An 18,270-nucleotide genomic window follows, 5' to 3' on the forward strand; every position below is an offset into this window, starting at 1 on the left:
TGTTATAAATGGAAGGACTCCGTGGCAGGCACTGCTGAGATTTGAACTCAGGATCTCCTGTTTACTAGACAGGCGCTTTCACCAACTAAGCCACAGCGCCTCACTTGGGGCAAGCCCCTTGTGAGAATTTTTCAAATCTTTGGAGGCAAGGTCTTCCGTCAGGCTAGCACCGGGTTAGAAACCTACCACGCTTGGGAGACTCAAGGGTGCCATTAAGCTTGCGCAAAACTGAAAACTTTATAAATGGAAAGACTCCACGGCAGGCACTGCTGAGATTTGAACTCAGGATCTCCTGTTTACTAGACAGGCGCTTTCACCAACTAAGCCACAGCGCCTCACTTGGGGCAAGTCCTTTGCAACCCAGTCAAGTGCAGAGTGGGTGCAGGAGTGAGCGCTGTGTGTAATAGGAATGCCGGGGCTGGGGCTGGGGCTGGAGCTGGAGCTGGAGCTGTGAAGGGGAAGGGGAGTGCACAGAGGTTAAAGCTGTGGACAGAGGGGAGAACAAAAGCGGGAGCTATGTCCGGTCAGGGATGTGAAGAGCTCTGGTTGGGGGCGGCTGGGTGCAGAGGTGAGAGCCATGCATGGGGGTGATTGAGTGCAGAGGTGAGTGCTGTGGATTGGGCCGAAGATAAGGGGCACGGAATGTAGGTAGATTGATTGTCTAGGGTGACTGTGTCCTTTTTTTTTTTTTTTTTTTTTTTTTTTTTCAATGTGTTGAAGACTATCGTGCCATAAGATGCTTTACGTTACGCACATTTACATGGATTATGAACTAAACTACCGACGAGGATGGGATTCGAACCCATGCGTGCAGAGCACAATGGATTAGCAGTCCATCGCCTTAACCACTCGGCCACCTCGTCATGTGTGATCTAGAACCTTGTGCAGTTTCTTGTCTGTGGTTTTTGAGAAGGGCTTAGCCAGATTCCGGCAATCTGGGAGGGCACACGGAGAATCTGGCAGGAGTCTGAGTATGTCTGAGCACCATGTTCTCCTGGGGCAATATGCTTCCTTCTGAGCTGTACCACCTTTGGTGACCCCCTTGGTGATTGACGTAGGCCACACCCATGGCATTGTCTGTCCAACTGGATTCCCATCTGCGGTTCTCACAGAAGAAGAGGTATCCAACATTGAAGGGAGGCCTGAATTGTTCTCTGCTCCAGAATGTTGATGGGAAGGCGTGCTGGGGCTGGGGCTGGAGCTGGAGCTGGAGCTGTGAAGGGGAAGGGGAGTGCACAGAGGTTAAAGCTGTGGACAGAGGGGAGAACAAAAGCGGGAGCTATGTCCGGTCAGGGATGTGAAGAGCTCTGGTTGGGGGCGGCTGGGTGCAGAGGTGAGAGCCATGCATGGGGGTGATTGAGTGCAGAGGTGAGTGCTGTGGATTGGGCCGAAGATAAGGGGCACGGAATGTAGGTAGATTGATTGTCTAGGGTGACTGTGTCCTTTTTTTTTTTTTTTTTTTTTCAATGTGTTGAAGACTATCGTGCCATAAGATGCTTTACGTTACGCACATTTACATGGATTATGAACTAAACTACCGACGAGGATGGGATTCGAACCCATGCGTGCAGAGCACAATGGATTAGCAGTCCATCGCCTTAACCACTCGGCCACCTCGTCATGTGTGATCTAGAACCTTGTGCAGTTTCTTGTCTGTGGTTTTTGAGAAGGGCTTAGCCAGATTCCGGCAATCTGGGAGGGCACACGGAGAATCTGGCAGGAGTCTGAGTATGTCTGAGCACCATGTTCTCCTGGGGCAATATGCTTCCTTCTGAGCTGTACCACCTTTGGTGACCCCCTTGGTGATTGACGTAGGCCACACCCATGGCATTGTCTGTCCAACTGGATTCCCATCTGCGGTTCTCACAGAAGAAGAGGTATCCAACATTGAAGGGAGGCCTGAATTGTTCTCTGCTCCAGAATGTTGATGGGAAGGCGTGCTCCCTCCAAAGACCAAGTCCCCTGCATTCAAAAGGGCATCCAGGACTGATCTTTAGCCTAATAGGCTGGTATGTTCAGTGAGAATTTTTCAAGTCGTTGGAGGCAAGGTCTTCCAGAAGTCCAGCACTGGGTTGGTAATCTACCACGCTTGGCAGACTGAGGGGGGACATGGAGCTCGTGCAATACTGAAAATGTTATAAATGGAAGGACTCCGTGGGAGGCACTGCTGAGATTTGAACTCAGGATCTCCTGTTTACTAGACAGGCGCTTTCACCAACTAAGCCACAGCGCCTCACTTGGGGCAAGCCCCTTGTGAGAATTTTTCAAATCTTTGGAGGCAAGGTCTTCCGTCAGGCTAGCACCGGGTTAGAAACCTACCACGCTTGGGAGACTCAAGGGTGCCATTAAGCTTGCGCAAAACTGAAAACTTTATAAATGGAAAGACTCCACGGCAGGCACTGCTGAGATTTGAACTCAGGATCTCCTGTTTACTAGACAGGCGCTTTCACCAACTAAGCCACAGCGCCTCACTTGGGGCAAGTCCTTTGCAACCCAGTCAAGTGCAGAGTGGGTGCAGGAGTGAGCGCTGTGTGTAATAGGAATGCCGGGGCTGGGGCTGGGGCTGGAGCTGGAGCTGGAGCTGTGAAGGGGAAGGGGAGTGCACAGAGGTTAAAGCTGTGGACAGAGGGGAGAACAAAAGCGGGAGCTATGTCCGGTCAGGGATGTGAAGAGCTCTGGTTGGGGGCGGCTGGGTGCAGAGGTGAGAGCCATGCATGGGGGTGATTGAGTGCAGAGGTGAGTGCTGTGGATTGGGCCGAAGATAAGGGGCACGGAATGTAGGTAGATTGATTGTCTAGGGTGACTGTGTCCTTTTTTTTTTTTTTTTTTTTTTTTTTTTCAATGTGTAGAAGACTATCGTGCCATAAGATGCTTTACGTTACGCACATTTACATGGATTATGAACTAAACTACCGACGAGGATGGGATTCGAACCCATGCGTGCAGAGCACAATGGATTAGCAGTCCATCGCCTTAACCACTCGGCCACCTCGTCATGTGTGGTCTAGAACCTTGTGCAGTTTCTTGTCTGTGGTTTTTGAGAAGGGCTTAGCCAGATTCCGGCAATCTGGGAGGGCACACGGAGAATCTGGCAGGAGTCTGAGTATGTCTGAGCACCATGTTCTCCTGGGGCAATATGCTTCCTTCTGAGCTGTACCACCTTTGGTGACCCCCTTGGTGATTGACGTAGGCCACACCCATGGCATTGTCTGTCCAACTGGATTCCCATCTGCGGTTCTCACAGAAGAAGAGGTATCCAACATTGAAGGGAGGCCTGAATTGTTCTCTGCTCCAGAATGTTGATGGGAAGGCGTGCTCCCTCCAAAGACCAAGTCCCCTGCATTCAAAAGGGCATCCAGGACTGATCTTTAGCCTAATAGGCTGGTATGTTCAGTGAGAATTTTTCAAGTCGTTGGAGGCAAGGTCTTCCAGAAGTCCAGCACTGGGTTGGTAATCTACCACGCTTGGCAGACTGAGGGGGGACATGGAGCTCGTGCAATACTGAAAATGTTATAAATGGAAGGACTCCGTGGCAGGCACTGCTGAGATTTGAACTCAGGATCTCCTGTTTACTAGACAGGCGCTTTCACCAACTAAGCCACAGCGCCTCACTTGGGGCAAGCCCCTTGTGAGAATTTTTCAAATCTTTGGAGGCAAGGTCTTCCGTCAGGCTAGCACCGGGTTAGAAACCTACCACGCTTGGGAGACTCAAGGGTGCCATTAAGCTTGCGCAAAACTGAAAACTTTATAAATGGAAAGACTCCACGGCAGGCACTGCTGAGATTTGAACTCAGGATCTCCTGTTTACTAGACAGGCGCTTTCACCAACTAAGCCACAGCGCCTCACTTGGGGCAAGTCCTTTGCAACCCAGTCAAGTGCAGAGTGGGTGCAGGAGTGAGCGCTGTGTGTAATAGGAATGCCGGGGCTGGGGCTGGGGCTGGAGCTGGAGCTGGAGCTGTGAAGGGGAAGGGGAGTGCACAGAGGTTAAAGCTGTGGACAGAGGGGAGAACAAAAGCGGGAGCTATGTCCGGTCAGGGATGTGAAGAGCTCTGGTTGGGGGCGGCTGGGTGCAGAGGTGAGAGCCATGCATGGGGGTGATTGAGTGCAGAGGTGAGTGCTGTGGATTGGGCCGAAGATAAGGGGCACGGAATGTAGGTAGATTGATTGTCTAGGGTGACTGTGTCCTTTTTTTTTTTTTTTTTTTCAATGTGTTGAAGACTATCGTGCCATAAGATGCTTTACGTTACGCACATTTACATGGATTATGAACTAAACTACCGACGAGGATGGGATTCGAACCCATGCGTGCAGAGCACAATGGATTAGCAGTCCATCGCCTTAACCACTCGGCCACCTCGTCATGTGTGATCTAGAACCTTGTGCAGTTTCTTGTCTGTGGTTTTTGAGAAGGGCTTAGCCAGATTCCGGCAATCTGGGAGGGCACACGGAGAATCTGGCAGGAGTCTGAGTATGTCTGAGCACCATGTTCTCCTGGGGCAATATGCTTCCTTCTGAGCTGTACCACCTTTGGTGACCCCCTTGGTGATTGACGTAGGCCACACCCATGGCATTGTCTGTCCAACTGGATTCCCATCTGCGGTTCTCACAGAAGAAGAGGTATCCAACATTGAAGGGAGGCCTGAATTGTTCTCTGCTCCAGAATGTTGATGGGAAGGCGTGCTCCCTCCAAAGACCAAGTCCCCTGCATTCAAAAGGGCATCCAGGACTGATCTTTAGCCTAATAGGCTGGTATGTTCAGTGAGAATTTTTCAAGTCGTTGGAGGCAAGGTCTTCCAGAAGTCCAGCACTGGGTTGGTAATCTACCACGCTTGGCAGACTGAGGGGGGACATGGAGCTCGTGCAATACTGAAAATGTTATAAATGGAAGGACTCCGTGGCAGGCACTGCTGAGATTTGAACTCAGGATCTCCTGTTTACTAGACAGGCGCTTTCACCAACTAAGCCACAGCGCCTCACTTGGGGCAAGCCCCTTGTGAGAATTTTTCAAATCTTTGGAGGCAAGGTCTTCCGTCAGGCTAGCACCGGGTTAGAAACCTACCACGCTTGGGAGACTCAAGGGTGCCATTAAGCTTGCGCAAAACTGAAAACTTTATAAATGGAAAGACTCCACGGCAGGCACTGCTGAGATTTGAACTCAGGATCTCCTGTTTACTAGACAGGCGCTTTCACCAACTAAGCCACAGCGCCTCACTTGGGGCAAGTCCTTTGCAACCCAGTCAAGTGCAGAGTGGGTGCAGGAGTGAGCGCTGTGTGTAATAGGAATGCCGGGGCTGGGGCTGGGGCTGGAGCTGGAGCTGGAGCTGTGAAGGGGAAGGGGAGTGCACAGAGGTTAAAGCTGTGGACAGAGGGGAGAACAAAAGCGGGAGCTATGTCCGGTCAGGGATGTGAAGAGCTCTGGTTGGGGGCGGCTGGGTGCAGAGGTGAGAGCCATGCATGGGGGTGATTGAGTGCAGAGGTGAGTGCTGTGGATTGGGCCGAAGATAAGGGGCACGGAATGTAGGTAGATTGATTGTCTAGGGTGACTGTGTCCTTTTTTTTTTTTTTTTTTTTTTTTTTTCAATGTGTTGAAGACTATCGTGCCATAAGATGCTTTACGTTACGCACATTTACATGGATTATGAACTAAACTACCGACGAGGATGGGATTCGAACCCATGCGTGCAGAGCACAATGGATTAGCAGTCCATCGCCTTAACCACTCGGCCACCTCGTCATGTGTGATCTAGAACCTTGTGCAGTTTCTTGTCTGTGGTTTTTGAGAAGGGCTTAGCCAGATTCCGGCAATCTGGGAGGGCACACGGAGAATCTGGCAGGAGTCTGAGTATGTCTGAGCACCATGTTCTCCTGGGGCAATATGCTTCCTTCTGAGCTGTACCACCTTTGGTGACCCCCTTGGTGATTGACGTAGGCCACACCCATGGCATTGTCTGTCCAACTGGATTCCCATCTGCGGTTCTCACAGAAGAAGAGGTATCCAACATTGAAGGGAGGCCTGAATTGTTCTCTGCTCCAGAATGTTGATGGGAAGGCGTGCTCCCTCCAAAGACCAAGTCCCCTGCATTCAAAAGGGCATCCAGGACTGATCTTTAGCCTAATAGGCTGGTATGTTCAGTGAGAATTTTTCAAGTCGTTGGAGGCAAGGTCTTCCAGAAGTCCAGCACTGGGTTGGTAATCTACCACGCTTGGCAGACTGAGGGGGGACATGGAGCTCGTGCAATACTGAAAATGTTATAAATGGAAGGACTCCGTGGCAGGCACTGCTGAGATTTGAACTCAGGATCTCCTGTTTACTAGACAGGCGCTTTCACCAACTAAGCCACAGCGCCTCACTTGGGGCAAGCCCCTTGTGAGAATTTTTCAAATCTTTGGAGGCAAGGTCTTCCGTCAGGCTAGCACCGGGTTAGAAACCTACCACGCTTGGGAGACTCAAGGGTGCCATTAAGCTTGCGCAAAACTGAAAACTTTATAAATGGAAAGACTCCACGGCAGGCACTGCTGAGATTTGAACTCAGGATCTCCTGTTTACTAGACAGGCGCTTTCACCAACTAAGCCACAGCGCCTCACTTGGGGCAAGTCCTTTGCAACCCAGTCAAGTGCAGAGTGGGTGCAGGAGTGAGCGCTGTGTGTAATAGGAATGCCGGGGCTGGGGCTGGGGCTGGAGCTGGAGCTGGAGCTGTGAAGGGGAAGGGGAGTGCACAGAGGTTAAAGCTGTGGACAGAGGGGAGAACAAAAGCGGGAGCTATGTCCGGTCAGGGATGTGAAGAGCTCTGGTTGGGGGCGGCTGGGTGCAGAGGTGAGAGCCATGCATGGGGGTGATTGAGTGCAGAGGTGAGTGCTGTGGATTGGGCCGAAGATAAGGGGCACGGAATGTAGGTAGATTGATTGTCTAGGGTGACTGTGTCCTTTTTTTTTTTTTTTTTTTTTTTTTTTTCAATGTGTAGAAGACTATCGTGCCATAAGATGCTTTACGTTACGCACATTTACATGGATTATGAACTAAACTACCGACGAGGATGGGATTCGAACCCATGTGTGCAGAGCACAATGGATTAGCAGTCCATCGCCTTAACCACTCGGCCACCTCGTCATGTGTGGTCTAGAACCTTGTGCAGTTTCTTGTCTGTGGTTTTTGAGAAGGGCTTAGCCAGATTCCGGCAATCTGGGAGGGCACACGGAGAATCTGGCAGGAGTCTGAGTATGTCTGAGCACCATGTTCTCCTGGGGCAATATGCTTCCTTCTGAGCTGTACCACCTTTGGTGACCCCCTTGGTGATTGACGTAGGCCACACCCATGGCATTGTCTGTCCAACTGGATTCCCATCTGCGGTTCTCACAGAAGAAGAGGTATCCAACATTGAAGGGAGGCCTGAATTGTTCTCTGCTCCAGAATGTTGATGGGAAGGCGTGCTCCCTCCAAAGACCAAGTCCCCTGCATTCAAAAGGGCATCCAGGACTGATCTTTAGCCTAATAGGCTGGTATGTTCAGTGAGAATTTTTCAAGTCGTTGGAGGCAAGGTCTTCCAGAAGTCCAGCACTGGGTTGGTAATCTACCACGCTTGGCAGACTGAGGGGGGACATGGAGCTCGTGCAATACTGAAAATGTTATAAATGGAAGGACTCCGTGGCAGGCACTGCTGAGATTTGAACTCAGGATCTCCTGTTTACTAGACAGGCGCTTTCACCAACTAAGCCACAGCGCCTCACTTGGGGCAAGCCCCTTGTGAGAATTTTTCAAATCTTTGGAGGCAAGGTCTTCCGTCAGGCTAGCACCGGGTTAGAAACCTACCACGCTTGGGAGACTCAAGGGTGCCATTAAGCTTGCGCAAAACTGAAAACTTTATAAATGGAAAGACTCCACGGCAGGCACTGCTGAGATTTGAACTCAGGATCTCCTGTTTACTAGACAGGCGCTTTCACCAACTAAGCCACAGCGCCTCACTTGGGGCAAGTCCTTTGCAACCCAGTCAAGTGCAGAGTGGGTGCAGGAGTGAGCGCTGTGTGTAATAGGAATGCCGGGGCTGGGGCTGGGGCTGGAGCTGGAGCTGGAGCTGTGAAGGGGAAGGGGAGTGCACAGAGGTTAAAGCTGTGGACAGAGGGGAGAACAAAAGCGGGAGCTATGTCCGGTCAGGGATGTGAAGAGCTCTGGTTGGGGGCGGCTGGGTGCAGAGGTGAGAGCCATGCATGGGGGTGATTGAGTGCAGAGGTGAGTGCTGTGGATTGGGCCGAAGATAAGGGGCACGGAATGTAGGTAGATTGATTGTCTAGGGTGACTGTGTCCTTTTTTTTTTTTTTTTTTTTTTTTTTTTTTTTCAATGTGTTGAAGACTATCGTGCCATAAGATGCTTTACGTTACGCACATTTACATGGATTATGAACTAAACTACCGACGAGGATGGGATTCGAACACATGCGTGCAGAGCACAATGGATTAGCAGTCCATCGCCTTAACCACTCGGCCACCTCGTCATGTGTGATCTAGAACCTTGTGCAGTTTCTTGTCTGTGGTTTTTGAGAAGGGCTTAGCCAGATTCCGGCAATCTGGGAGGGCACACGGAGAATCTGGCAGGAGTCTGAGTATGTCTGAGCACCATGTTCTCCTGGGGCAATATGCTTCCTTCTGAGCTGTACCACCTTTGGTGACCCCCTTGGTGATTGACGTAGGCCACACCCATGGCATTGTCTGTCCAACTGGATTCCCATCTGCGGTTCTCACAGAAGAAGAGGTATCCAACATTGAAGGGAGGCCTGAATTGTTCTCTGCTCCAGAATGTTGATGGGAAGGCGTGCTCCCTCCAAAGACCAAGTCCCCTGCATTCAAAAGGGCATCCAGGACTGATCTTTAGCCTAATAGGCTGGTATGTTCAGTGAGAATTTTTCAAGTCGTTGGAGGCAAGGTCTTCCAGAAGTCCAGCACTGGGTTGGTAATCTACCACGCTTGGCAGACTGAGGGGGGACATGGAGCTTGTGCAATACTGAAAATGTTATAAATGGAAGGACTCCGTGGCAGGCACTGCTGAGATTTGAACTCAGGATCTCCTGTTTACTAGACAGGCGCTTTCACCAACTAAGCCACAGCGCCTCACTTGGGGCAAGCCCCTTGTGAGAATTTTTCAAATCTTTGGAGGCAAGGTCTTCCGTCAGGCTAGCACCGGGTTAGAAACCTACCACGCTTGGGAGACTCAAGGGTGCCATTAAGCTTGCGCAAAACTGAAAACTTTATAAATGGAAAGACTCCACGGCAGGCACTGCTGAGATTTGAACTCAGGACCTCCTGTTTATTAGACAGGCGCTTTCACCAACTAAGCCACAGCGCCTCACTTGGGGCAAGTCCTTTGCAACCCAGTCAAGTGCAGAGTGGGTGCAGGAGTGAGCGCTGTGTGTAATAGGAATGCCGGGGCTGGGGCTGGGGCTGGAGCTGGAGCTGTGAAGGGGAAGGGGAGTGCACAGAGGTTGGCAGACCCAGTCAAGTGCAGAGTGGGTGCAGGAGTGAGCGCTGTGTGTAATAGGAATGCCGGGGCTGGGGCTGGGGCTGGAGCTGGAGCTGGAGCTGTGAAGGGGAAGGGGAGTGCACAGAGGTTAAAGCTGTGGACAGAGGGGAGAACAAAAGCGGGAGCTATGTCCGGTCAGGGATGTGAAGAGCTCTGGTTGGGGGCGGCTGGGTGCAGAGGTGAGAGCCATGCATGGGGGTGATTGAGTGCAGAGGTGAGTGCTGTGGATTGGGCCGAAGATAAGGGGCACGGAATGTAGGTAGATTGATTGTCTAGGGTGACTGTGTCCTTTTTTTTTTTTTTTTTTTTTTTTTTTTCAATGTGTAGAAGACTATCGTGCCATAAGATGCTTTACGTTACGCACATTTACATGGATTATGAACTAAACTACCGACGAGGATGGGATTCGAACCCATGTGTGCAGAGCACAATGGATTAGCAGTCCATCGCCTTAACCACTCGGCCACCTCGTCATGTGTGGTCTAGAACCTTGTGCAGTTTCTTGTCTGTGGTTTTTGAGAAGGGCTTAGCCAGATTCCGGCAATCTGGGAGGGCACACGGAGAATCTGGCAGGAGTCTGAGTATGTCTGAGCACCATGTTCTCCTGGGGCAATATGCTTCCTTCTGAGCTGTACCACCTTTGGTGACCCCCTTGGTGATTGACGTAGGCCACACCCATGGCATTGTCTGTCCAACTGGATTCCCATCTGCGGTTCTCACAGAAGAAGAGGTATCCAACATTGAAGGGAGGCCTGAATTGTTCTCTGCTCCAGAATGTTGATGGGAAGGCGTGCTCCCTCCAAAGACCAAGTCCCCTGCATTCAAAAGGGCATCCAGGACTGATCTTTAGCCTAATAGGCTGGTATGTTCAGTGAGAATTTTTCAAGTCGTTGGAGGCAAGGTCTTCCAGAAGTCCAGCACTGGGTTGGTAATCTACCACGCTTGGCAGACTGAGGGGGGACATGGAGCTCGTGCAATACTGAAAATGTTATAAATGGAAGGACTCCGTGGCAGGCACTGCTGAGATTTGAACTCAGGATCTCCTGTTTACTAGACAGGCGCTTTCACCAACTAAGCCACAGCGCCTCACTTGGGGCAAGCCCCTTGTGAGAATTTTTCAAATCTTTGGAGGCAAGGTCTTCCGTCAGGCTAGCACCGGGTTAGAAACCTACCACGCTTGGGAGACTCAAGGGTGCCATTAAGCTTGCGCAAAACTGAAAACTTTATAAATGGAAAGACTCCACGGCAGGCACTGCTGAGATTTGAACTCAGGATCTCCTGTTTACTAGACAGGCGCTTTCACCAACTAAGCCACAGCGCCTCACTTGGGGCAAGTCCTTTGCAACCCAGTCAAGTGCAGAGTGGGTGCAGGAGTGAGCGCTGTGTGTAATAGGAATGCCGGGGCTGGGGCTGGGGCTGGAGCTGGAGCTGGAGCTGTGAAGGGGAAGGGGAGTGCACAGAGGTTAAAGCTGTGGACAGAGGGGAGAACAAAAGCGGGAGCTATGTCCGGTCAGGGATGTGAAGAGCTCTGGTTGGGGGCGGCTGGGTGCAGAGGTGAGAGCCATGCATGGGGGTGATTGAGTGCAGAGGTGAGTGCTGTGGATTGGGCCGAAGATAAGGGGCACGGAATGTAGGTAGATTGATTGTCTAGGGTGACTGTGTCCTTTTTTTTTTTTTTTTTTTTTTTTTCAATGTGTTGAAGACTATCGTGCCATAAGATGCTTTACGTTACGCACATTTACATGGATTATGAACTAAACTACCGACGAGGATGGGATTCGAACACATGCGTGCAGAGCACAATGGATTAGCAGTCCATCGCCTTAACCACTCGGCCACCTCGTCATGTGTGATCTAGAACCTTGTGCAGTTTCTTGTCTGTGGTTTTTGAGAAGGGCTTAGCCAGATTCCGGCAATCTGGGAGGGCACACGGAGAATCTGGCAGGAGTCTGAGTATGTCTGAGCACCATGTTCTCCTGGGGCAATATGCTTCCTTCTGAGCTGTACCACCTTTGGTGACCCCCTTGGTGATTGACGTAGGCCACACCCATGGCATTGTCTGTCCAACTGGATTCCCATCTGCGGTTCTCACAGAAGAAGAGGTATCCAACATTGAAGGGAGGCCTGAATTGTTCTCTGCTCCAGAATGTTGATGGGAAGGCGTGCTCCCTCCAAAGACCAAGTCCCCTGCATTCAAAAGGGCATCCAGGACTGATCTTTAGCCTAATAGGCTGGTATGTTCAGTGAGAATTTTTCAAGTCGTTGGAGGCAAGGTCTTCCAGAAGTCCAGCACTGGGTTGGTAATCTACCACGCTTGGCAGACTGAGGGGGGACATGGAGCTTGTGCAATACTGAAAATGTTATAAATGGAAGGACTCCGTGGCAGGCACTGCTGAGATTTGAACTCAGGATCTCCTGTTTACTAGACAGGCGCTTTCACCAACTAAGCCACAGCGCCTCACTTGGGGCAAGCCCCTTGTGAGAATTTTTCAAATCTTTGGAGGCAAGGTCTTCCGTCAGGCTAGCACCGGGTTAGAAACCTACCACGCTTGGGAGACTCAAGGGTGCCATTAAGCTTGCGCAAAACTGAAAACTTTATAAATGGAAAGACTCCACGGCAGGCACTGCTGAGATTTGAACTCAGGATCTCCTGTTTATTAGACAGGCGCTTTCACCAACTAAGCCACAGCGCCTCACTTGGGGCAAGTCCTTTGCAACCCAGTCAAGTGCAGAGTGGGTGCAGGAGTGAGCGCTGTGTGTAATAGGAATGCCGGGGCTGGGGCTGGGGCTGGAGCTGGAGCTGTGAAGGGGAAGGGGAGTGCACAGAGGTTAAAGCTGTGGACAGAGGGGAGAACAAAAGCGGGAGCTATGTCCGGTCAGGGATGTGAAGAGCTCTGGTTGGGGGCGGCTGGGTGCAGAGGTGAGAGCCATGCATGGGGGTGATTGAGTGCAGAGGTGAGTGCTGTGGATTGGGCCGAAGATAAGGGGCACGGAATGTAGGTAGATTGATTGTCTAGGGTGACTGTGTCCTTTTTTTGGAGGCAAGGTCTTCCGTCAGGCTAGCACCGGGTTAGAAACCTACCACGCTTGGGAGACTCAAGGGTGCCATTAAGCTTGCGCAAAACTGAAAACTTTATAAATGGAAAGACTCCACGGCAGGCACTGCTGAGATTTGAACTCAGGATCTCCTGTTTACTAGACAGGCGCTTTCACCAACTAAGCCACAGCGCCTCACTTGGGGCAAGTCCTTTGCAACCCAGTCAAGTGCAGAGTGGGTGCAGGAGTGAGCGCTGTGTGTAATAGGAATGCCGGGGCTGGGGCTGGGGCTGGAGCTGGAGCTGGAGCTGTGAAGGGGAAGGGGAGTGCACAGAGGTTAAAGCTGTGGACAGAGGGGAGAACAAAAGCGGGAGCTATGTCCGGTCAGGGATGTGAAGAGCTCTGGTTGGGGGCGGCTGGGTGCAGAGGTGAGAGCCATGCATGGGGGTGATTGAGTGCAGAGGTGAGTGCTGTGGATTGGGCCGAAGATAAGGGGCACGGAATGTAGGTAGATTGATTGTCTAGGGTGACTGTGTCCTTTTTTTTTTTTTTTTTTTTTTTTTTTCAATGTGTTGAAGACTATCGTGCCATAAGATGCTTTACGTTACGCACATTTACATGGATTATGAACTAAACTACCGACGAGGATGGGATTCGAACACATGCGTGCAGAGCACAATGGATTAGCAGTCCATCGCCTTAACCACTCGGCCACCTCGTCATGTGTGATCTAGAACCTTGTGCAGTTTCTTGTCTGTGGTTTTTGAGAAGGGCTTAGCCAGATTCCGGCAATCTGGGAGGGCACACGGAGAATCTGGCAGGAGTCTGAGTATGTCTGAGCACCATGTTCTCCTGGGGCAATATGCTTCCTTCTGAGCTGTACCACCTTTGGTGACCCCCTTGGTGATTGACGTAGGCCACACCCATGGCATTGTCTGTCCAACTGGATTCCCATCTGCGGTTCTCACAGAAGAAGAGGTATCCAACATTGAAGGGAGGCCTGAATTGTTCTCTGCTCCAGAATGTTGATGGGAAGGCGTGCTCCCTCCAAAGACCAAGTCCCCTGCATTCAAAAGGGCATCCAGGACTGATCTTTAGCCTAATAGGCTGGTATGTTCAGTGAGAATTTTTCAAGTCGTTGGAGTCAAGGTCTTCCAGAAGTCCAGCAGGTGAGAGCCATGCATGGGGGTGATTGAGTGCAGAAGGGGAAGGGGAAGGGGAGTGCACAGAGGTTAAAGCTGTGGACAGAGGGGAGAACAAAAGCGGGAGCTATGTCCGGTCAGGGATGTGAAGAGCTCTGGTTGGGGGCGGCTGGGTGCAGAGGTGAGAGCCATGCATGGGGGTGATTGAGTGCAGAGGTGAGTGCTGTGGATTGGGCCGAAGATAAGGGGCACGGAATGTAGGTAGATTGATTGTCTAGGGTGACTGTGTCCTTTTTTTTTTTTTTTTTTCAATGTGTTGAAGACTATCGTGTCATAAGATGCTTTACGTTACGCACATTTACATGGATTATGAGCTAAACTACCGACGAGGATGGGATTCGAACCCATGCGTGCAGAGCACAATGGATTAGCAGTCCATCGCCTTAACCACTCGGCCACCTCGTCATGTGTGATCTAGAACCTTGTGCAGTTTCTTGTCTGTGGTTTTTGAGAAGGGCTTAGCCAGATTCCGGCAATCTGGGAGGGCACACGGAGAATCTGGCAGGAGTCTGAGTATGTCTGAGCACCATGTTCTCCTGGGGCAATATGCTTCCTTCTGAGCTGTACCACCTTTGGTGACCCCCTTGGTGATTGACGTAGGCCACACCCATGGCATTGTCTGTCCAACTGGATTCCCATCTGCGGTTCTCACAGAAGAAGAGGTATCCAACATTGAAGGGAGGCCTGAATTGTTCTCTGCTCCAGAATGTTGATGGGAAGGCGTGCTCCCTCCAAAGACCAAGTCCCCTGCATTCAAAAGGGCATCCAGGACTGATCTTTAGCCTAATAGGCTGGTATGTTCAGTGAGAATTTTTCAAGTCGTTGGAGGCAAGGTCTTCCAGAAGTCCAGCACTGGGTTGGTAATCTACCACGCTTGGCAGACTGAGGGGGGACATGGAGCTCGTGCAATACTGAAAATGTTATAAATGGAAGGACTCCGTGGCAGGCACTGCTGAGATTTGAACTCAGGATCTCCTGTTTACTAGACAGGCGCTTTCACCAACTAAGCCACAGCGCCTCACTTGGGGCAAGCCCCTTGTGAGAATTTTTCAAATCTTTGGAGGCAAGGTCTTCCGTCAGGCTAGCACCGGGTTAGAAACCTACCACGCTTGGGAGACTCAAGGGTGCCATTAAGCTTGCGCAAAACTGAAAACTTTATAAATGGAAAGACTCCACGGCAGGCACTGCTGAGATTTGAACTCAGGATCTCCTGTTTACTAGACAGGCGCTTTCACCAACTAAGCCACAGCGCCTCACTTGGGGCAAGTCCTTTGCAACCCAGTCAAGTGCAGAGTGGGTGCAGGAGTGAGCGCTGTGTGTAATAGGAATGCCGGGGCTGGGGCTGGGGCTGGAGCTGGAGCTGGAGCTGTGAAGGGGAAGGGGAGTGCACAGAGGTTAAAGCTGTGGACAGAGGGGAGAACAAAAGCGGGAGCTATGTCCGGTCAGGGATGTGAAGAGCTCTGGTTGGGGGCGGCTGGGTGCAGAGGTGAGAGCCATGCATGGGGGTGATTGAGTGCAGAGGTGAGTGCTGTGGATTGGGCCGAAGATAAGGGGCACGGAATGTAGGTAGATTGATTGTCTAGGGTGACTGTGTCCTTTTTTTTTTTTTTTTTTTTTTTTTTTTTCAATGTGTTGAAGACTATCGTGCCATAAGATGCTTTACGTTACGCACATTTACATGGATTATGAACTAAACTACCGACGAGGATGGGATTCGAACCCATGCGTGCAGAGCACAATGGATTAGCAGTCCATCGCCTTAACCACTCGGCCACCTCGTCATGTGTGATCTAGAACCTTGTGCAGTTTCTTGTCTGTGGTTTTTGAGAAGGGCTTAGCCAGATTCCGGCAATCTGGGAGGGCACACGGAGAATCTGGCAGGAGTCTGAGTATGTCTGAGCACCATGTTCTCCTGGGGCAATATGCTTCCTTCTGAGCTGTACCACCTTTGGTGACCCCCTTGGTGATTGACGTAGGCCACACCCATGGCATTGTCTGTCCAACTGGATTCCCATCTGCGGTTCTCACAGAAGAAGAGGTATCCAACATTGAAGGGAGGCCTGAATTGTTCTCTGCTCCAGAATGTTGATGGGAAGGCGTGCTCCCTCCAAAGACCAAGTCCCCTGCATTCAAAAGGGCATCCAGGACTGATCTTTAGCCTAATAGGCTGGTATGTTCAGTGAGAATTTTTCAAGTCGTTGGAGGCAAGGTCTTCCAGAAGTCCAGCACTGGGTTGGTAATCTACCACGCTTGGCAGACTGAGGGGGGACATGGAGCTCGTGCAATACTGAAAATGTTATAAATGGAAGGACTCCGTGGCAGGCACTGCTGAGATTTGAACTCAGGATCTCCTGTTTACTAGACAGGCGCTTTCACCAACTAAGCCACAGCGCCTCACTTGGGGCAAGCCCCTTGTGAGAATTTTTCAAATCTTTGGAGGCAAGGTCTTCCGTCAGGCTAGCACCGGGTTAGAAACCTACCACGCTTGGGAGACTCAAGGGTGCCATTAAGCTTGCGCAAAACTGAAAACTTTATAAATGGAAAGACTCCACGGCAGGCACTGCTGAGATTTGAACTCAGGATCTCCTGTTTACTAGACAGGCGCTTTCACCAACTAAGCCACAGCGCCTCACTTGGGGCAAGTCCTTTGCAACCCAGTCAAGTGCAGAGTGGGTGCAGGAGTGAGCGCTGTGTGTAATAGGAATGCCGGGGCTGGGGCTGGGGCTGGAGCTGGAGCTGGAGCTGTGAAGGGGAAGGGGAGTGCACAGAGGTTAAAGCTGTGGACAGAGGGGAGAACAAAAGCGGGAGCTATGTCCGGTCAGGGATGTGAAGAGCTCTGGTTGGGGGCGGCTGGGTGCAGAGGTGAGAGCCATGCATGGGGGTGATTGAGTGCAGAGGTGAGTGCTGTGGATTGGGCCGAAGATAAGGGGCACGGAATGTAGGTAGATTGATTGTCTAGGGTGACTGTGTCCTTTTTTTTTTTTTTTTTTCAATGTGTTGAAGACTATCGTGCCATAAGATGCTTTACGTTACGCACATTTACATGGATTATGAACTAAACTACCGACGAGGATGGGATTCGAACCCATGCGTGCAGTCCATCGCCTTAACCACTCGGCCACCTCGTCATGTGTGATCTAGAACCTTGTGCAGTTTCTTGTCTGTGGTTTTTGAGAAGGGCTTAGCCAGATTCCGGCAATCTGGGAGGGCACACGGAGAATCTGGCAGGAGTCTGAGTATGTCTGAGCACCATGTTCTCCTGGGGCAATATGCTTCCTTCTGAGCTGTACCACCTTTGGTGACCCCCTTGGTGATTGACGTAGGCCACACCCATGGCATTGTCTGTCCAACTGGATTCCCATCTGCGGTTCTCACAGAAGAAGAGGTATCCAACATTGAAGGGAGGCCTGAATTGTTCTCTGCTCCAGAATGTTGATGGGAAGGCGTGCTCCCTCCAAAGACCAAGTCCCCTGCATTCAAAAGGGCATCCAGGACTGATCTTTAGCCTAATAGGCTGGTATGTTCAGTGAGAATTTTTCAAGTCGTTGGAGGCAAGGTCTTCCAGAAGTCCAGCACTGGGTTGGTAATCTACCACGCTTGGCAGACTGAGGGGGGACATGGAGCTCGTGCAATACTGAAAATGTTATAAATGGAAGGACTCCGTGGCAGGCACTGCTGAGATTTGAACTCAGGATCTCCTGTTTACTAGACAGGCGCTTTCACCAACTAAGCCACAGCGCCTCACTTGGGGCAAGCCCCTTGTGAGAATTTTTCAAATCTTTGGAGGCAAGGTCTTCCGTCAGGCTAGCACCGGGTTAGAAACCTACCACGCTTGGGAGACTCAAGGGTGCCATTAAGCTTGCGCAAAACTGAAAACTTTATAAATGGAAAGACTCCACGGCAGGCACTGCTGAGATTTGAACTCAGGATCTCCTGTTTACTAGACAGGCGCTTTCACCAACTAAGCCACAGCGCCTCACTTGGGGCAAGTCCTTTGCAACCCAGTCAAGTGCAGAGTGGGTGCAGGAGTGAGCGCTGTGTGTAATAGGAATGCCGGGGCTGGGGCTGGGGCTGGAGCTGGAGCTGGAGCTGTGAAGGGGAAGGGGAGTGCACAGAGGTTAAAGCTGTGGACAGAGGGGAGAACAAAAGCGGGAGCTATGTCCGGTCAGGGATGTGAAGAGCTCTGGTTGGGGGCGGCTGGGTGCAGAGGTGAGAGCCATGCATGGGGGTGATTGAGTGCAGAGGTGAGTGCTGTGGATTGGGCCGAAGATAAGGGGCACGGAATGTAGGTAGATTGATTGTCTAGGGTGACTGTGTCCTTTTTTTTTTTTTTTTTTTTTTTTTTTTCAATGTGTTGAAGACTATCGTGCCATAAGATGCTTTACGTTACGCACATTTACATGGATTATGAACTAAACTACCGACGAGGATGGGATTCGAACCCATGCGTGCAGAGCACAATGGATTAGCAGTCCATCGCCTTAACCACTCGGCCACCTCGTCATGTGTGATCTAGAACCT

The 18,270-nt window shown here is 51.0% G+C and overlaps 24 non-coding genes across 24 annotated transcripts; all 24 read right to left on the bottom strand.

Moving 5' to 3' along the window:
• Nucleotides 1-26: 26 nt before the first annotated feature.
• TRNAT-AGU (transfer RNA threonine (anticodon AGU)) lies at nucleotides 27-100 on the bottom strand. The gene has a single exon. It is a non-coding gene; the product is annotated as a tRNA-Thr (tRNA).
• A 161-nt stretch (nucleotides 101-261) lies between these two features.
• Nucleotides 262-335, bottom strand: TRNAT-AGU (transfer RNA threonine (anticodon AGU)). Its single transcript has one exon. It is a non-coding gene; the product is annotated as a tRNA-Thr (tRNA).
• A 446-nt stretch (nucleotides 336-781) lies between these two features.
• Nucleotides 782-863, bottom strand: TRNAS-GCU (transfer RNA serine (anticodon GCU)). Its single transcript has one exon. It is a non-coding gene; the product is annotated as a tRNA-Ser (tRNA).
• A 675-nt stretch (nucleotides 864-1,538) lies between these two features.
• On the bottom strand, nucleotides 1,539-1,620 carry TRNAS-GCU (transfer RNA serine (anticodon GCU)). Its single transcript has one exon. It is a non-coding gene; the product is annotated as a tRNA-Ser (tRNA).
• Nucleotides 1,621-2,159: 539 nt separating this feature from the next.
• Nucleotides 2,160-2,233, bottom strand: TRNAT-AGU (transfer RNA threonine (anticodon AGU)). The gene has a single exon. It is a non-coding gene; the product is annotated as a tRNA-Thr (tRNA).
• A 161-nt stretch (nucleotides 2,234-2,394) lies between these two features.
• TRNAT-AGU (transfer RNA threonine (anticodon AGU)) lies at nucleotides 2,395-2,468 on the bottom strand. The gene has a single exon. It is a non-coding gene; the product is annotated as a tRNA-Thr (tRNA).
• Nucleotides 2,469-2,913: 445 nt separating this feature from the next.
• On the bottom strand, nucleotides 2,914-2,995 carry TRNAS-GCU (transfer RNA serine (anticodon GCU)). The gene has a single exon. It is a non-coding gene; the product is annotated as a tRNA-Ser (tRNA).
• A 539-nt stretch (nucleotides 2,996-3,534) lies between these two features.
• TRNAT-AGU (transfer RNA threonine (anticodon AGU)) lies at nucleotides 3,535-3,608 on the bottom strand. The gene has a single exon. It is a non-coding gene; the product is annotated as a tRNA-Thr (tRNA).
• Nucleotides 3,609-3,769: 161 nt separating this feature from the next.
• TRNAT-AGU (transfer RNA threonine (anticodon AGU)) lies at nucleotides 3,770-3,843 on the bottom strand. Its single transcript has one exon. It is a non-coding gene; the product is annotated as a tRNA-Thr (tRNA).
• Nucleotides 3,844-4,279: 436 nt separating this feature from the next.
• TRNAS-GCU (transfer RNA serine (anticodon GCU)) lies at nucleotides 4,280-4,361 on the bottom strand. Its single transcript has one exon. It is a non-coding gene; the product is annotated as a tRNA-Ser (tRNA).
• Nucleotides 4,362-4,900: 539 nt separating this feature from the next.
• TRNAT-AGU (transfer RNA threonine (anticodon AGU)) lies at nucleotides 4,901-4,974 on the bottom strand. Its single transcript has one exon. It is a non-coding gene; the product is annotated as a tRNA-Thr (tRNA).
• Nucleotides 4,975-5,135: 161 nt separating this feature from the next.
• On the bottom strand, nucleotides 5,136-5,209 carry TRNAT-AGU (transfer RNA threonine (anticodon AGU)). Its single transcript has one exon. It is a non-coding gene; the product is annotated as a tRNA-Thr (tRNA).
• A 444-nt stretch (nucleotides 5,210-5,653) lies between these two features.
• On the bottom strand, nucleotides 5,654-5,735 carry TRNAS-GCU (transfer RNA serine (anticodon GCU)). The gene has a single exon. It is a non-coding gene; the product is annotated as a tRNA-Ser (tRNA).
• A 539-nt stretch (nucleotides 5,736-6,274) lies between these two features.
• On the bottom strand, nucleotides 6,275-6,348 carry TRNAT-AGU (transfer RNA threonine (anticodon AGU)). Its single transcript has one exon. It is a non-coding gene; the product is annotated as a tRNA-Thr (tRNA).
• A 680-nt stretch (nucleotides 6,349-7,028) lies between these two features.
• On the bottom strand, nucleotides 7,029-7,110 carry TRNAS-GCU (transfer RNA serine (anticodon GCU)). The gene has a single exon. It is a non-coding gene; the product is annotated as a tRNA-Ser (tRNA).
• A 1,297-nt stretch (nucleotides 7,111-8,407) lies between these two features.
• TRNAS-GCU (transfer RNA serine (anticodon GCU)) lies at nucleotides 8,408-8,489 on the bottom strand. Its single transcript has one exon. It is a non-coding gene; the product is annotated as a tRNA-Ser (tRNA).
• A 774-nt stretch (nucleotides 8,490-9,263) lies between these two features.
• On the bottom strand, nucleotides 9,264-9,337 carry TRNAI-AAU (transfer RNA isoleucine (anticodon AAU)). The gene has a single exon. It is a non-coding gene; the product is annotated as a tRNA-Ile (tRNA).
• Nucleotides 9,338-9,902: 565 nt separating this feature from the next.
• On the bottom strand, nucleotides 9,903-9,984 carry TRNAS-GCU (transfer RNA serine (anticodon GCU)). The gene has a single exon. It is a non-coding gene; the product is annotated as a tRNA-Ser (tRNA).
• Nucleotides 9,985-11,274: 1,290 nt separating this feature from the next.
• On the bottom strand, nucleotides 11,275-11,356 carry TRNAS-GCU (transfer RNA serine (anticodon GCU)). The gene has a single exon. It is a non-coding gene; the product is annotated as a tRNA-Ser (tRNA).
• Nucleotides 11,357-12,130: 774 nt separating this feature from the next.
• Nucleotides 12,131-12,204, bottom strand: TRNAI-AAU (transfer RNA isoleucine (anticodon AAU)). The gene has a single exon. It is a non-coding gene; the product is annotated as a tRNA-Ile (tRNA).
• Nucleotides 12,205-13,186: 982 nt separating this feature from the next.
• On the bottom strand, nucleotides 13,187-13,268 carry TRNAS-GCU (transfer RNA serine (anticodon GCU)). Its single transcript has one exon. It is a non-coding gene; the product is annotated as a tRNA-Ser (tRNA).
• Nucleotides 13,269-14,072: 804 nt separating this feature from the next.
• Nucleotides 14,073-14,154, bottom strand: TRNAS-GCU (transfer RNA serine (anticodon GCU)). Its single transcript has one exon. It is a non-coding gene; the product is annotated as a tRNA-Ser (tRNA).
• Nucleotides 14,155-15,448: 1,294 nt separating this feature from the next.
• TRNAS-GCU (transfer RNA serine (anticodon GCU)) lies at nucleotides 15,449-15,530 on the bottom strand. Its single transcript has one exon. It is a non-coding gene; the product is annotated as a tRNA-Ser (tRNA).
• Nucleotides 15,531-18,170: 2,640 nt separating this feature from the next.
• Nucleotides 18,171-18,252, bottom strand: TRNAS-GCU (transfer RNA serine (anticodon GCU)). The gene has a single exon. It is a non-coding gene; the product is annotated as a tRNA-Ser (tRNA).
• Between the last annotated feature and the right edge of the window lie 18 nt (nucleotides 18,253-18,270).

The sequence above is a fragment of the Aquarana catesbeiana genome, linkage group LG03 (assembly GCF_042186555.1).
Source record: "Aquarana catesbeiana isolate 2022-GZ linkage group LG03, ASM4218655v1, whole genome shotgun sequence".
Classification (NCBI taxonomy): Eukaryota; Metazoa; Chordata; class Amphibia; order Anura; family Ranidae; genus Aquarana; species Aquarana catesbeiana.